Raw genomic sequence first — 18,120 nt, 5'->3', positions numbered from 1 at the left:
GATAGGCTCATGCTCCACTAAGTTTAAACACACAAATGATTTGCCTTTCTTGACCAGCCTTCAAACATAAAAGAGCTGTTATATGTACTATGGTTCAAATGTTCAGTGTGTGTGTTTTTGTGTAGGACTTGGCAACTGTTTACCTTATTTCCTTGCAAATTACTGGCGGACAAATTACAGAGCTTCAGCTGGAGACGAACAAAAGCCTGACTGAGGGACACGCTCAGCTGGCAGACATTTAACTTTAGCTGGAGAAGCCGACAGTGCGTGTGTTTGTGTGTGTGTGTGTGTGTGTGTGCATGTGTGTAAGAGAGAGCCAGAGAAAGAGACTTCATGTTAGCAGTCACATCACATCACAGTTTGCAACCACATTGATTAAGAGAGCCACCATGCAGACTAATTTGGGCATGGAGCAGACTAAACGATCACTTTCAACTGCTGATTTTGTGTGAGACTTTATTGTTTCCTGCACGTAAACACAAGCAGACATCAGAGTGTTTGGTTTTTTGGTTTTTCTATTCATGTCGTACATGTGTTGGCATTGGCAAATAATGTATGCAGCATGCACATGTGTGGTTACAAGTCTGTGGACCTGTGTAATAATGTTTGCGTGTGTGCCTGCCTATCTCTTTATTGTTAAAGAAATGTGGAATTGCATGTTGGTGTGTTGTATGTGTGTGGGGGTGTTTTATTTATCTCTCTCTATTTGAGGATGCATTCCTTTGAGAGACTGCGAGCAAATTCTATTGTACACCCGGAGCTACTGAGGGACTGTGAGAGCCAAAGCCATCCATCAGAGCTGGACATCTCCCCCATATGCAAACAAATAAATTAGCGCACTTGCCTCCCACGGGGCCCTCGACACTGCAGAGTAAAATAGGGTGCACTGATGTAAGCAGAGGTGAAGGAAACGCAATATAATAAGATGAAGATTAGAAAACCCTCTTGTGGCGCCGGAGGGAAAAGGACAGGCAAATGTAAGGATAAATGAGGAATAAGGTCAAGTGAATTGGTTCTGTGGAAATGAGAGGAGGCCGAGACAGAGCGTTAAAACTCTTCACCTCTTTTGAAGTGTATCGTGCTGAAGACAGTGTCGCTTGTAAGATCTGTGGTTATCCTTTAAAGGGTCTGTAATCACTGGAAGTGGGTGCATGAGAACCACACAGCTGTGTGATGCTTTTTTCTCTTTTGCGACAGCGCACTGCTGTCGTCCTCTAGGAATGATTAACCCAGAAGGGCTTAATATAGAAAGAGAGGAAGGAATAGATGGGAGAGGAGGATGTGCAGGGAAGAGAGGAGGGCATAGAGGACATTATTGTATTCTGTGGAGAGTGTACTCTTTACCTCTACGCATCAAGCAACGGTCGCCACCATTTAGCGATCTGTCTGTTAATTAATCATGCACTATAATCAGTCAGAGGGTGTGATTTACTCTGTGTGTTTGTGTGTCTGTGTGTGCATCATGTGTGTTGAGGAGCAGGAACACACTGAGAATAAAGGAGGCAGACTGTATGTTATTTGCTGTGGCGGTGTTCTTGTCTGTGGTTACAATGTTCATGCAATCAAGTTTGACATTTAGAGTATCCAGTGCATCCAGTTTCCTGATTGCTTCCTCATGCTTTGCAAAACACAATACAGTTCAATGTATGTTATATCAGCTTTTTTCTTAGTTATAAAACTTAGTTTTATTGATTACTCCGAGCATTATAACTAAATCTATTTTTTGAAATTGTTAGCCTTTGAAATCAGAGCAATGACCAAAGCATAGTGCATGTCCGGTCTCTGGGTAAGCATAAAAATCTACAGGGGTGCAGGCAAAAAATGAGGGCAGCATTCACAGTGATTGGAGACAGATTGCCTGCATTGCCACCAAGATGAGCAATCAGGTCTGCAGCTATTCAGGCTAATTGTGACTTGGTGGCAATGGCAGCAGTGGTGGGCCGGGTTAGCATCTGACACAGAACACCAGCCAAGCCCACTAGTTCACATACAGCCATCAGCACTAATCTCCTGCTATGTGCTAACAATAGCGCTGATGTGCTTGCCTTCTGCAGGAGCTTTGCTCTCCCCCAAGCCTGCCTTGTTTGTGTGATGCCCCAGCAGCCAGCCGTCTTTAGCTTTCCCATTACCAAGGAACAGTGGAGCTGAAATCAGCCAGGGTATTGTCGCTCTCCTGTAATGGCTGAGTGATTGAAGGCATACACAGGTTACTGGATTCAGCAGCACATGAGCTGGGAAATGTGGCGAATGTGGCTAAACAGGTTTCTAAACCAATTACTGTTCATAAATGACACCGGGATTAGGAAAAAGAGAAAAAAAAATGTGAGGTCGCATAATGGAGAGAGGGTGAGATTTAGAGCTTACACAGTGGACAGGATATAAGGATCAAAGAGTGATGGACAGAAAGGAAGACAGAGAGAGAGGGAGGGGGGAGAATCAGTCAAAAAGCAACCGTTAAAATGAAGCAAAACAGATTCATCATGGCTTTGTTTTTTACTTTATTATACACAGAAGCTCCATATTGAAGCCCCAGTATATATCATCTACTTTAACAATCAGCTCAACTATTGGAGACAGTTTTTCTAAAGGGGACATGAAATGAAAGGACATAAAAAGAGCTTCCAAAGCTGAAGTTGGACCCATGTTTGTCCCTCTTTTGACCCACTTTTTCCCCAAAGTCTCTGAAATGAATTGGCAGATATCAACTGAAAAGCCTGACCTGTTGCCCTAGGCATCAACCAGTCGTTTCTTTGTACCAGAAGTTCATGATTTACACAGTTTATGATAACAATAAGTCGCTACTCATAATTCATAGGTAGAATTTGGATGTAATGTATAACCTGCATAATGTATTACACACTGAGTCTCATTAATCCCATCCTAATAGATAAGCAGTACTTTTGCTTAATTGGAAAATAAAAACATTTTACATTAATTGCTTAAATCAATAATTGAAGGACTTTTCCCCCACATGCTTTTCTGCAGTTTAATGATTTCCCAATACACATTCTCATTTCTCTTCTTTAACTGGCATAATGCATGTGTTTGTATTGTGACTGTACTGTTTATGTATGCTACCCGGGTTCATTCTTTTCCCATACCTGCATTGGAAGAAGCTGTTTTAACATTTAAATGTTTAAGTATATGTAGTCTGGCACATTTCTTAAGGTCTTTAATTCATGTAACAGCCCCTGGGCCTTGAGCTGAAAACATGGCAAATTACATTGTACCTCAGCGACAGTGAAAAAAGGGGAGGGCTCCCCCCACACTATGTCAAAGTGTAATCCTCCATTTTAACACACTCCCTCCAGCTTTCTTTATTTGTCCATGTGTGATTTTTTTTCAACCTGCACCTTAAAGTTATTCAAAGACAGAAACTGGGGTTAATGTTTGAGATCTGGAGGCTTCTACAAATTTCATCTAGCATTATAGAAACAGAAACTGTCACTCAAAGAGCTGCAATGTCCAAAAGCAGGAGCAACATTCTGCCAGACACCTCAGGACAGAGACAGATTCCAATTCCTGCTGAGCTGATTGACAGCCAAAGACACATTTAAGGAAACTGGGACAGCGATGTCACTTATGACAGCAGGTTAGCAGGCATCTGGAGAGTGGACATTAACCAGTTGTCTGACATTATAAGCAAGTCTGAAACACCAAAAGCCACAGCAGCTCTTTGATTCAGGTTGATTGATTTCACATTCTTTAGGAATACATTTTTATCTCTGAAGACTATTTCACACAGTACACCAATTTGCTTCAAAGATCGTTTCATGTTGGCCTGAATGATGCTATGCCCAACAACTTGCCACTGGGTGGCTTGCTGGCATGGGAGTATAGACCAGTAAAGTGCTATGCCTGTCCCTTCTTAAAAAAATAAAAGATACAACACATTCTTTCCATTACAAATTAGAGATCAGACCAGACCAGAGATCGTATACCCATTCTACAGTCACAGTTAGCAAGTCATGTTAGCAAACATGAGCCAAACATTGCCATGTCATGGACAGCTCACTTCAAATACTTGTTACTCTTTCTTTTGCTTAAGGCCTTGAACTTTAAGTGCCACTCATTCATAGTCCCATTTTGATATCCACTATTATATGAATTGAAATAGCTAAACCATTCTCTTTATTCAATAATGCTTAACTACATGTTATACTACTACCACATTGTCTGAATATACTAACATGTAGTAATGATGAGTTAAGGTTATTTGTAGTTGCAATTCTGTTTTGCACCTTTACATTTACCAGTTAGCCAATTAGCTTATGTGATTAGCTTATCTTTGTCAAAGGCATACTTCACATAAAACGACTTATCTATGGGATAAATGGAAGAAGGTTAAAATGAGTTTTTATATGTACAAAAAAAGACCTTATTGAAGAAGGATGAAAAGTTCATACAAAATATCATATGAGATTTCTATTCCACTTCAATTATTCATGCTTAACCTTCCCATTGAAGCATAGGAGAAAAAAAAGTGCAGCACTTGTTAGCATGTTCTAGCACTGCTCCATCCATTTATCTGGATTAGGGTCCACTTTGCAGAGGCTGTAGTCACAATGCAGCAGATCCTTTGATGTCGGAAAGAATGAGCACTAAAATGGCAGAACCATCTTATGAAGATTTGTTCTCCCATTTCACCACTGAGAACACTAGATCTCCCCTAAGTCAGTGAATCTCTCTTCCTTCACAATGATGAAATCCTCCATTGTCGGGTTAGATGAGGAGGATGGAGGATCCTCTCTTTTTTTGGGGAGATATTACCCTCCTTTTACGCTTCCTCTATTTGCCCTGCAATCCATTTAAGTCTATTTGCATTTTTTGACATTTACGAGGGTGCTCCCTGTGCTTGCCGTTTAATTTATTTGACTGCTACAGCTCATTTACAGATTGATAGCTGCCATTCTTAACTGGCTTTAATGAATGCCTCATCACGGCACCAAAAAAGTTACTGTGCTGGATCTGCCAGAAACTTCACAGAGCCACTTTCATTCTTCATTAAAATCTCATTTGTCTTTGGCAGACAGAAGCCAGTGCAACACCCTCTGCTTTTTTATGCATCGCTTTACTCAGTACAAGGAAACACAATTTCCCATTAAGGTTCATCATTCAAAACTGAACACCAAAGGGGAAACAAAAAGAAGAAGAAGAATCGGGAGGAGAGATTTGGAAAGTGGAGGGGGGGAAGCGCTCGGTCGATTGTTCTCACTTGACACACTGATAAGAAAATGGTGGGCGAGCAGGTCCTGACTTACACATCGCACAATCGGGATGTGACACTCGTTTGTCCTTCAAAAGACCTTTCTCTGCTGTTTTTTCTCCTGTGTCCATTGTCATCCTGTCCACACTACAGCAGGAAGCACTTGGTCGTGTTCTGCTTCTATACTGACATGGTTTTATTCCCTTTTAGCTGTAAGGGACACCTCACATTCATTTGACCTCTTTTAAATACCAAACTCCATATTCCAATTCAAGTACCGCTTAAAAAAAAAAAATAGCGCCGCAGAATTGTGCCCAGAAGCAGAGAAATATGAAATATGATGTCTAGGACATTATAGGGCCTTTATAGAATGAAACACAGAGAGATGACGCTAATGCATACAACAGAATCTGACTCTCTTTTATGCTCTGATTAGTGTTATGCAAATGCAGAGCACGCTGGATGGGGGTGGAGGAAGAGGAAGGATTGTTTGCCAGTGACCACAGGGGTGCCACCTGTTTCATCAGGCACAGAGGACCCCTTTAACCTGTCCGCTCTGGTCTAGAAAAAAAAATAAAAACACACACACACACACACACGTCTCCCAAAGGCTTAGTCATCCTCTGCAACAACAGCTCATTGTGAATTTGCTTTTGAAACAGACAATTTAACATCGGCCACCTGGTCTCAAGTCTTTTCTCTCTCTTTTTCAGTTTCATGTTACACACATTTGGCGGCAGATCACCCCACAACATTTGCCTGCAGATCAGATGCACATTAAAAATCAACAAAACCCCCTTTTTCATATCAATGGCATTGGCACAAGGGGGGATACACACATCATAGAAATGAGCTCAACCTGCTTTTCAGGAACACAAAAGGATACATAAAAGTAGAGCTGTCTACAGTGATGAACCTTTATTCCCAACACCCACGCATTCACTCACATCACACACACACTAACATACCTCTGCACCATACCGTCCCAGAGAGAGTCAATCCTCACAGCTAATGAATATTACACTGAGCTGGATCTGGGTCATTAATATGACACAGTCGTTACACTGGAGCCCAATTAGCAGTCAACATAGAGCCTGGAATGTTCCCCTGTTATAATACATAATCACTGTATCACTGCTACAGACTCCAGAGCAGGGAAGGATCAAACCACACAATCACATACAAGAAATATCAAGGACTCGTCTTTAGAAAGCTTGAATAGATGTAGAGGTCACGGCTGCTCATGAATAATGCTCAAAAACATTTGAAGTGTTACCTTATACCCTCACTTCCGTATGCTCAGTTATAAGCAAACACAACATTATGTCATGTTGTGGAAACAGGATTATTTGTACGCTGACCCTGCAGCCAGAAGACCATCAAAATAAACAACTTCTTACTGAGTATTCCAACATGACTACACATATTTGGCAAACTGTATCAACAGAAAATCTTACAACCACAAAACATTAAACTGACCTTATACAAGCAGAAGACTCCAACGTTTTTTAATGCTTAAAAAGAGCAATGCAATTTAAGAAATCCAGGAGGATACCTGTCAATACAGTATTTCACATTTGGATTCAGCTTAATTCAAGAATGACAGAAACTCAAATGAATCCAAAGGGTTTGATGATGAAATAGACCCTTTCTTTGACCTCTTTCATATCGATTCAGATAATCTCCAGTTAATGTCATCAAGGGGTTGCAAAAGCAGTTGTAAATATATGCTTCAAACCACTGAAAAAAATAAATTAGCAAACAATCCTGAGCGTCAGGGAGATTAAATCCTGGTCATGTTGACATCAATTTGCCCGTTGCACCTGTGTGTTCCAAGTGATTCCTTAAAATATTCAGTTAAATATTTACAAGGTGCCTTTGAAAGAAGGCACATTTGTCTTGTTTCATACATTTTGTAGAATCCAGTGTGACATTTTTTGATGCCAGTCCAACAACCTGCCTTCCAGAAATTAAAAAAAAAAACCTGGAAAATGTTAATATGATATTATATGACCCAAGCTTACCTCTTAGAAAGAAAAGTATTTGGAACTCTTAAAAACAGCATTACTTTAAACGACAGATACTTGTAGTAAAAGCTATGCAGTCGATTTTGATCGAAACAACATTACCTTTCATTTTAATCTTAAACATGTTTATCAGTAAATCTGCCTCAAGAAAACAAGTGTAAACAAGACAATGAAGATGTATGTTGAACTCTGTGATATTGTCAGCACTAGATAATCCTTTAATTCGCACACAGCTGTATCTCACATCATGCACCGTCATGATTTCAACATACTTCCATCAGTTTTGTTTGACGCAATACACTGACGTAGGTTAACCCAAAAATATGTTTTGCCAGTGATTCAATTATGTTAATTTATTCACTAAAAGGAAATACATTTTGACGAGGCCTTGAATGTTCCCATTATCTCTCCTCAGCGACAGACGGGCTGCAGCCAAAATGCTGAGGAGTCTGGCACGGGCTGCAGGAGGCTAGCCACTGGGCTGTGCTAATGCAAACACAACAAACACACACACACACACACACACACACACACACACACACACACACACACACGTTTCACTCCTCCCATCAAACATAATTTGCTACCTCCTTACTGACTCCCTTGACTGCTTATATGCTAACTAGCTGACATACCGATTATCATTTTTCATATATTAAAAACTTTCAGTGGTTTGTTTCGTAAAAGATGTGGCTAATCGTTCTATTTGAATGTATTTGTTTAGTTTTCCTTTTTTAGAGCCGCATTATTAGAGCTCAGTTATGAGAAGCTCTGACATTCAAACTTTTAGATTGAATTGTCAACAATATGGAAATAAATCTTTTGTTTAGGCTTTTCTAATTTCCTCTCCCTGATTCCTGACAAGCTGCCTGTTTGGAAACACGAGTGAGCGTTTCATTACATGAGGGCGGCATCTGTTCAAGATTAATTTGTGTTGTGTTGGTGGGAGATTACCCATTAACAAGGCATGCATGAGCTCTCCCAGGGCCCCCTTTCCCTGCAGCTCGAGCGTCTCAGTGCCCAAAGCGCGTCTCTCTCCTCCCTCACAGTAAAGGAAGCCGACTGACAGCCCCTGTCACCGGGCCCTGACCTGAGCAGAGAAACAGACTGGTATCTCGGCAGTCTCCACGGAGACAAGTAGGATTAAATCAAGTGTAAGTCTATCCTTGTCCGATCAAAACTATCATCATAGGGCAGCCTTACCTACATGCAGGTGCCAGGATGAGTGACACATTAGGGTCAGAGACTAACAAAGTGAGTGGGTAGTGAGAAAATACATGAAGAGGCCGACACTCGCAATGATACACGCTCAGACAAACACATATCATGTTCACATGCGTGCACAAGCACTCATGGGTGAAAACAAATAAATTATTGTAAGTACAGAGCACTGTATGCAGTGTGCCCTGAAATATTTTTGTTTTTGGAAGGTTTTTTTGAGATGTTCTATCCAACAGTGGGAGACTTTCCTTGTGTATTTATATAGGTATTGTGTTTTTTTACACAGAATGATCAAATATTCAATGCTCAACAGTCTGAAAATGTGTGACTCCTGACCGGGGTGTGAGAATGCTGTGGGACCACTGTGGAGCGCCGACGGATGACCAGACTCTTGCTCCAAAGCTGAACTGAGCCACTGTGTCATTTTGGCAGCCTGATGAGCCTCATGAGCTAATCAAAGCAGATCTGAGAAACAGACGGCAAAAATTCGACCCAGATGTCCGGATCCCAGACACTTTCCCTTCGCCCAGAGGTCTGCAGAAGGCGACGGTTTAGGAGGGCCCAAGCATGCGCCTTTAAGACACACACACACACACACACACACACACACACACACACACACACACACACACACACACACACACACACACACACATATTCTGTCCGTCATATCTTTTTTATTTTGATAGTTGTACAATTGTGGTCCTGCCTCTCTAGACATTTCACATTATTGCAATGAACATAATGTAGTGAATAAACAAATTCATGGTAAAAATCATATAGCACAATCATAAAGACCAAAGCCAACATTTTAATTTAATCTTGTACTCACTGTGAAGGTGATTTAATTGTCTTCTGTACCCGTTTATTATTATTTCCCTTTATTCTTATTGCTGTCTTTAGCAGATCTTACAGTACAATACTTTCTTTAAAAAGAAAAGCCACAAGGCAGATTTTTTTTTTCTCCTAACCAATGAACGACCTGTCATCTGTTCAGAATCGTCAAAGCATTTTGAGACTGGTGCACTGCTGCTTCTGAAACCTCGCTCAGGGTCAAACCTTGATCAATACAACTGAAATGCATTGGGTTTTTTTTTTGTTTTTTTTTACCATTGCAGCTTTAAGAGATGCTCTCGAAGGGCAACTGACTATTTCATTTTATTTTTTTCTGCTAAATTTGATTCATGCACATTGCAAGAGCTGTGAGGTTGGGACTGATTTCTTGCTCTTCTGTTCCGCCCTCTTCCGAGGTTTCCTGAATCCAATTTTTTTTTTTTTTTACCTGAAGACAACGCAGTGCTGAAAATTAAGTAGATCTCCGTGAAATGCTTTTGCTGTTTTTTGTTAGTAAGCCAAGTACAGAATCTTTTCTACTCGCCCCCCCCCCCCCCCCCCTGCAGATAAAGCTTGCAATTTGTTATGGACAGAACAACAAAACAAAGAAATGCTTCTTCTCCTCTGGGAGCAGCCCATCAGCTCGAGCAGGTCAAGTATCCCATTACAGCTACAGGGCATTTTCTTTCATCTCAAAAATATTCCGCAGGTTAAAAGGTAAGGAGTGCATCCTATTGCCTGCACATGCACATGCTTGTGTCTAGTATTGTATAACACAGCTCCTCTTTGTCTCCCCTTCCTCAGACGGAATATGTGACTAATGTGGTTGACAGGAAACGAGCTGAGAGTGATGAAAATTCACATTAATGAAGCAAGATAAGAGCGTCATTTCTGAGACACTAACAGTCTGTGCAATTTTTGAAAATAGCCTTATGTACTATATTAAATACAGATTCTTATTAGTTTTGTCACCAAAGGCATGTGTCCATTGACAACCTCTATTTTAGCTTGAAGCTCATAAGCTGCCGGTGGATGCTTTAGACATGGCTCTGTTGCTATGCGACCACTTAAAACCAATTTGAAGGGCATATCTCCGGTTCAAATGCTTTAACTTTTGACTGTTTAGAGCACGGAGCACCAAGCATGCGCAGCTTACTCTAAATTCAACTGTCACCATAAAAGATTGAGACGTCAGCACTGGAAAGGAATGTCTTATATCTCAAACTCTGCCTTCAATTTTCTTTTTATTATCCTTTGGGTTTTTTTTTAAGGAGGACTTTAATATCTAACACCTACAAGAAATAATTCCAGAAAGAATAAACGAAGGCAGTAAAGGGATAACCTGCCACATTCTCCCAGCCTGTTTAACCTTTGAATTTAGTGGTGAGGATTCATGTGGTCGCCAGAGCTGGTATCACATTAAACAGATGCTGCCCCGTCAGATAAAGAATGAAAATCTTGCATTTGTAAGTATTTCTGTAAATGCGTGTGCGAGAGGGGGAATGTGTTTACGAGGTTTTTTTTGCCCCGTTCTCATGCAAGCTGTTGTTAAAGGAGCCGTGAAATCGTCCCTTCGTCGCCGTGCGCTGCCACTCCTCTTGTAGCACCATGTGACTCTACAGTGAGGTCAAGGAAAGAAAAAAAGCTGGCAACGCGGAGGAAGGTGAGGACTACTAAGTCGGAAAGGCACCCTCATCATGACTGGCAAGGTGGGTGATGCAAGGCAAGTGGTGAGTAATGATGCACCTAGAATTCAGGTCGACGCTCTAAGCTGAATTTTACGAAGGAGGCGAGGAAACAGGGAGAAGGCGATGGAAGTTAGAGGATTCTTTTTTAGCACTGAGTCATAGCAGCAAAACAAAAATATTTCAAGGTGTATTGTTCCAAAATAGCAAAAACACAAGCAAACACCTTGTATTGTTGCCATGCAGAAACACTTATCTACATTCCACTTAATCCACTCCTGTTCCTGCGATAAGAGAGCCAGTGGAGAGGGAGAGGCAGAAAAACAAGCCGTGCTCCCGGGCCACTAGAATGACAGAATGGCACTTTTATGATGTCTCCCAGATTATTCCCTTAGATGGATGGGCCGAGTTGGAACGCCAATTGATTAATCCATCGACTGACGGAATGTGCTGCGGCCGTCCCTGTGCTCAGCTGTTCTTTCCCTGGACGGAGAATTTGGCCAGACATGCTGGAGAGGATGACTAATGAAGGAGGCTTCTGAAGAAACCGTCCATGACTGTCTGTGTATATTTTTCTGGGCCCAAGATGCATGCTTGTGTCTGACTGATAGAGTAAATTAGATTATAAAAGAATAACAAAATAGACTCAGCAGATTGGGGGGGGGGGGAGCCCTCTCTTTTTCCAAATAAAGACTACAAATGGATACTTTTGTAACAGATTGCTGCATGTTTTACAGCCAAACCAACCTGACCACAACACTCTCTTGATCTCTTCAAAGCAGTGTCTGCGTCATCTACCAGCAGCACAGTTGAAAAGAAGTGAGATGTTTATTCTTTTTTTCTCTTTTCACATTCACGATAGCTGCCTACATTAACAACACTGTGTCAGTGACCATGCTTTCAAAGCTTACTCACTCTTGGCTTAAAAAGCATCTTCACAAACGTCATTCCCCCTGCAGGGTGATTCTCGTTTTCCTGCAAATGTGAATGATTGACCACAAACAGACTGAACTCGTGTTCAGAAGCAGCAATCATCATCGTCGATGCACTTTACTTATTTTCAACTAAACTCACTGCCGCTTTTGTCCTGACCTCAAACTTCATCCACTTGAAGAATTTCAGCTATGAGAGTCGACTTCGCTGTGTAAGGTATGACGTAGAGTGAGTACGTTAACATAGCAGCCACACACACCTCGAGCTTAAGAAATGCAACAGTACCAGACAACTTTCTTCAGGTTCAGTCTTCTACTTTATGTGATCACACCAGGTACCTTTCTCAATGGTCCTGTCTTCTTTACGGAAATAGCAGACCTCAGGAGGCTGCAATTAACTAACCGCAATTGATTATTCAACACAGCCATGTAATAAACGGCACTGGAAAAGTGGGCGCAATGTAAATGATATTAAGAAGCATATTTTTAGTTTTTTTTGCTCAATAAACTCAGTGGCTGAGCTCGAATAAAGCCAGGTTTCCGCTCCAACCCATCACGTCACTACAACTACTTAAAGGGATTTGAATAACAAGAAATACACTTAGCAGACTATATGAACTGTCACGCATTGCACTAAACTTAGTTCATGAATAAGCTACAATATTGAGGATACTCAATTAATACAGAAACATACTGCTGTGTGCTTTGCATGTTGTATTTATAACCCATTAAGCCATGCCTCCATCTTTATACAAAGGCTTCCTTTCAACCTCTGGGCATTACGGGGCTTCCAGCTCCTCTCTGGCCCTCCACTTCACACTTCCTGCATAGCACTATTGGTCTTCAATAACACTAGGCAAGAGAGTAGATAATGGATTGCTATAAATTCTCCCTTTTCTCATTGAATGAAACCCCCCTGAGAGACTTTATACCCAGAAGAGAAGATGAGAAATGTAATGGTAGCTCCATTATTGATACAAGTCCCCAGCAGTGAAAGAAATGAATGCTAATGGTGTCCTAAGCCCGGCTTTACAGAGATTAATCCGATTTGAGGGAATGAACATTTTATTATAAAGGCACAAAGTTCTGGCCCTGATCTGGACTGAGTCAGAGGCTGAGGAGAAGGGTAAGAAAATGACAAAAGGCATTGTGGGAAGGGGGGGGGGGGGGACATGGGTATACAGGCTGTCACTTTGCACGACCCTGGCACCTCATTGCTGTGGTGCCCTTTTCCAGCTGACAAGTTCATTAATTTTCTGACACAGCTTCTTGGGATGATTTGAAATAGATAAGTCAGACAACAATGACTGGTTCAATGGGACATAAAACAGACGTCTGTGGAAGCAACATTATCAGCTGTAGACTGAAGCAGCAGGAAGTCCCTCTCAGTCCCTGTGCTGCACCTGCTCTCAGGCTGTTTCCCACTGCTTAGAGGGACTAATAGGGACACGCTGGGGATACAGCTGTTGTCACTCTAGCATGGTGAAATAAACAAACATTGATCCCCGAGTGAGTTTCTGTTGAATCAGTCAGATTTAAAGTCATTTCTCTCCTTATAGTTTTATGCAAGCCTATGACATCCCAAAACCTACAGCCCACATTCATCTCCACGAGAATCTCCGCAGGGATGAGTAGGCTTGAGAAGTGTTAAATGGGGAGGAGAGAAAAAAAAATCTCTCTACTTATAATTCCTATGAATCACTCTGCACCAGTTGCCAACAAACAATCTGGGGAATATGTAGGGAGGATTTATCATGCTTCAGCTTCTGACAGGGCAAGAAAACATAAAAATCAGCGGTCTAATTTGTCTCCCTGAGGTGGTGTCACTCCATCATTTGGAGGGCTTTTTCTTTCAGCGGGTGAATAATGTTTGCCATGTTTTCTCACTTTCACAGGTGAGAGATGCAATCCATTCTTTGGCTGGAGAGTGACAGCTACCTGTATTTATGCTTTTAACACCAACAGTGCTTCATCAATGGCATGACAGACATCTATTTTAAAGCTCACTTTTAAGATCCAACGCTTGTGATGTGTTTGAACTGACCTTTGTTGAGGGGAATTCTTCAAATATCAGATAGATAGATAGATAGATAGATAGATAGATAGATAGATAGATAGGTTTTTACAAACATCACTCCCCATGCATACTGGGAGTGGTGGCTCAGATTTTTCAGTCCAGAAACTTCAACATCCATATCCTCTCCAACTGAGTATAGAGGCAGAGCAAAGACGGGAGATTTAGATTTCAGCACCACGTACGAAGGACAGCTCCCTCCCAGGCTTCCACTGGGGGCCATGAACAAGCAGCCCTCTGTGTGCACCATGCCAAGAAAAAGCAAGAGAACTAGTCCAATGTGTGAAGACTTAGTCAGTAGCCATAGATGCCATCCTTGAATTCTATATTCAAGACTAAATATTTCATATCTGTCATGAATTTCCCCACTTAGGTCGCCATAGCATACACATATTGGTGCTAAATATGGCAGATTTTCAGATACTGAAGTCTGTTGGGAGTATGCAGCTATAGGTATAGAAACTATAGGACTGAGTGTCTTCTGCATGTGTAACGAAGCATTACGCACTTTTATTGCACTTCCTATGAAACATCATTTACAAAACTCTATTTTTACGGAGGCAAAGTTCGTTCTGTTTTTTTTTTTGAATAGGTTATTGATGACACCTAAGCTTGCTGCCACGCACTCAACTCAAGGGCGCGCGCTGAAACGCAAGCACACCGACGTGAGCGCGCACATCTTCTCCAGCTCCAAATCAGCGCGTGATTAGAGATATTTTAGTTAGAGGCCGCACTGTGAGTGACGATAAAGCTGGGGGTTTCATTTGCCCTGATAAAGATGTTGTCCCTGAAATAAAATGAAAAGAAGATAAACTACAACATCCAGACACCAAACTACGGTCAGAGACGGGCAGTTGTTTTTTAGCCTATAGGGACCAGCAGACAATCAGACAAACACGTTTTTTTACACCACAGATACAAACTTACCTGTTCATAAAGACGCCTAGGTCTTCAGGATCTTTGCTTCAGGCGGAGACGGGTCCCTGCTCCGCTCCCTCCACAAAACTGCATCCAAAAAACATCCGCAATTCTCAGGCGATTTTGCATTGATGATATTTTCTTTTCAGACACATTGTGCTCCTGCTCTCAGAACGACGTGGTATGTAATCCACAAATCAGTCTGCATGAAATGGATTCAACTCTCACAGCGATTACCACACATCCGATATTTCCTCCTTTCTTCGGGATACACAGAATACGAAGGCGCCTACAAGTGCCATTGTTGAATTAACTCTCCCGATGCAAAGAGACACCCACTGGGGATCTAGATTTTCTCAAAGAGTTATAGGTCAATGTGAAGCAACACTGTTTTTTTTTTCCTTCTTTAAAATCTAAATGAAATGTTCAAAAGAAGCCTCTCCACAAAGGCGAAGAGAACCTCCTGTGGTCAATTTCCAGGTGGATCCATCCTGAAAACCCCGTAAGCACACTGCAGATTGAAGTAGACCATCATCCATACATAGAGGGGCAGCAGTGGGGTTATTTTAAAGTCCCATTCGCTTTCTTTTCCAAATTTAACTTTCCTCCAAGTCTCTTGTCTTAGTCATCAAGGCTGCTGAATCTGATTAGATTTCACCTCACAACCCAGTGCGGATTCCAAGACGCTTATTTTTTATCTTCCCTCCTGGTTGTCTCGATGAAAACAGTCCCGCAACTGAGCGATTTAACTGGCATCCTATACGTCGGGGGATTCGAAAAGTTGCAAAAATAGATGAAAATCTCTTTTTTCAGCTTCAGGGTCTCCATTTTAAGAGGAAAATATGCCACATCCGAAATAAAATCCAGCAGATATCCTCAACAAGCCTTTAAAACACCGCCAGGCGATAAGGCAGCAATCCTTAATGCAAACAGTCGTTTCGTTTGGCTTTATTCCCACATGTTTTCGCGCCGATCCGCGTTTTTAGACTGTCTGGACGGGAGTTATAGTTCACCAAAGGTAGACATCACTTCTGCGCCCTCGGTCCATCCACGTACGCTTTTCACCGATTCGAGTCTCGCGGAACCATCAATGAGACACACACACGGAGGGTAAAATGGGTTTGAAGGGTTATCATCCACAGATTTCTGGTCGTCCGAGTCCTGTCACCTCCTCTTCTGTCGATGCAGGCTGTATTTAGCTGCTTGTGTTCACAGGTGATTTCGTTCCAATGCGCGCAGGCAGGCTGTGCACATCCGTGTGCTTTACAATACCTCAGTACGTTCTTCATTTACGTACATCCCTCCGAAAAAAAACCCCGCAGCAATAGATGGACACTGAATTGATTAGTACACGAGGGGGTCTTCATTGAGGTTACCTCCCACTGACAAGCTTGTTCACCGAGTGAGCCTGTTCAGCCAGTCACTGCTGGTGCATCGGAGAGGCAGTTCCCCCTCTTCTGTTTCAGACTTCACAGTTCTCCAAGGGAACTTCTGTGGCTGCCAAAATGTCTCTACTGCAGGAACCTCTCACGAAAGACTGGCTTTTTAATAATAATAGATAATTGACCTATGTCCTTCTCTTTCATCGAGCAGTTTTAAAAGAGGCAAAGAACCACCACAACAATGCAAATCGTTGTTTAAGCGCGCATCAATTCGTGTCCGTGTGCGCGAGAGGAGATAAAAGGAGAGAGGTTTAGACAGATAGAGAGAGAGACAGATTCTCCCCATGTGTCTTTTGCAAATGAGACACGACTGCCACCTACCGGCTTCCATCGCCTGCTTGTTGCATGATAGTGGCCTCAGGCTGATTGTCGCATAGGATTACTCTCCCATGAGAGACTAAGTTGTGTTTATATAGGGTTATGCATACAACATATCTATTTCAACTTGAGACCGCTGCAGGGTACAAAGTGAGACATATAGGCCTACATAATTGTTTCATGGTGAAGACATGGTAGGCACACCATCACACAGTTTAATGAACACAAGCACATGATGAGAGACATGTGACAGCTTGACAATCCAGAATAGTTGAATATATGTTGTAGTATACTGTATTTGGTCATGTAGTACTACACATAAAAAAAAACACTTGCTAATGTCATGCAGTAATGCACATTGCATATATTTTCAACATGGCGCCTGACACAGAAGACTTCAGCACTTCAGAGAGATTTTTTGCTGGTGAGACTTTTATCTCAGCGACCTGCAGCATGGCAACATATTGTGCTAAACTCAGTTATATTAGAGGCAATGAGATGCATAGCGGAGCTTTAAAAAGGACGAGTCTGTGGAAAGAAGTAAGCAAACATGCCCCATCTGGGAAGAGTATGCATGCATCCACTGGTCATAATAGATGTGAGAAAACATTTGAATGCCAGAGCAGGGATGTGTCCATCGAGCTGTCAACATCCCATCTCATTTCCCTCAGTGCATCATTCATCCATCTTCATAACTGTCGACCTGCCTGTCTGTGTGTCTGCCATATGGTAGTAAAGAGCAGCACTCTCTTGCTTTCCAGTCGAAGCAGACATCCTTAACTACCATCTTTTTCACTCCATTCTTCTTGCCTCACATTTTCCCCAAGCCAGCGAATGAAATCTATTAAACCCACTTTGCTCTTCAAGATCACCGGGCAGTGTTTTTGTAAAATGCTCTTTCTGATCCATAGCATTTCTATGCCATTGACATGTAACTGCCAGGGTCACTTCTGAGTGCTGACTTCCGTAATTGGTGTCATGTTGCTGTGTGACTGCTTAGCCTTATGGTTTTGATTTAATGCTTTTCCCCCTCCTGCTGTTGAGAGTCTGTAGATCTCTGATAATGCAATGTCGTATTTGCTGTGTGGGAAACATTAGCCGAGGTCCTTGATCTTGATTTATGTAGCTTCTGAGACCATATAGTCCTTGCTGGCCGCTACCCTTGCTTCCTTAAAGTGAAGCTTTTGGGTATACAGATTTTGTTGCCAGATGTTATCACTAAACTAGTCATTAAGTCCCACTGTTCAGCAAATGAAACATGTTCAAAATTCAGCTGCGAGAGTCCTGACGAAAACTAAGAAAGAAGACCACATTACTTCAAACTGTTAAATCTTTACACTGGCTACCTGTTATTCAGATAATTAATTTCAGATTTGTCTGCTTGTGTATAAGTCTCTCTGTGGTTGAGCGCCCCAATACATCTCTGACATGCGTGTGACATATGAACCATCAAAGACCCCAAA

At 41.9% G+C, this 18,120-nt stretch overlaps 1 protein-coding gene across 1 annotated transcript in view; it reads right to left on the bottom strand.

The window, feature by feature from the left end:
- Positions 1-16,513, bottom strand: part of lrrc4ca (leucine rich repeat containing 4C, genome duplicate a) — a 46,300-nt gene extending 29,787 nt beyond the window's left edge. Inside the window, exon 1 of the mRNA XM_061036578.1 lies at positions 14,907-16,513. The gene's annotated coding sequence lies outside the window, so the exon portion shown is untranslated. The remainder of the gene's footprint in view (positions 1-14,906) is intronic.
- Positions 16,514-18,120: the final 1,607 nt, after the last annotated feature.

The sequence above is a fragment of the Labrus mixtus genome, chromosome 4 (assembly GCF_963584025.1).
Source record: "Labrus mixtus chromosome 4, fLabMix1.1, whole genome shotgun sequence".
Taxonomy (NCBI): Eukaryota; Metazoa; Chordata; class Actinopteri; order Labriformes; family Labridae; genus Labrus; species Labrus mixtus.
Note: the sequence above shows the minus strand (reverse complement) of the source record. Positions and strands in the feature narration are given on the sequence as shown.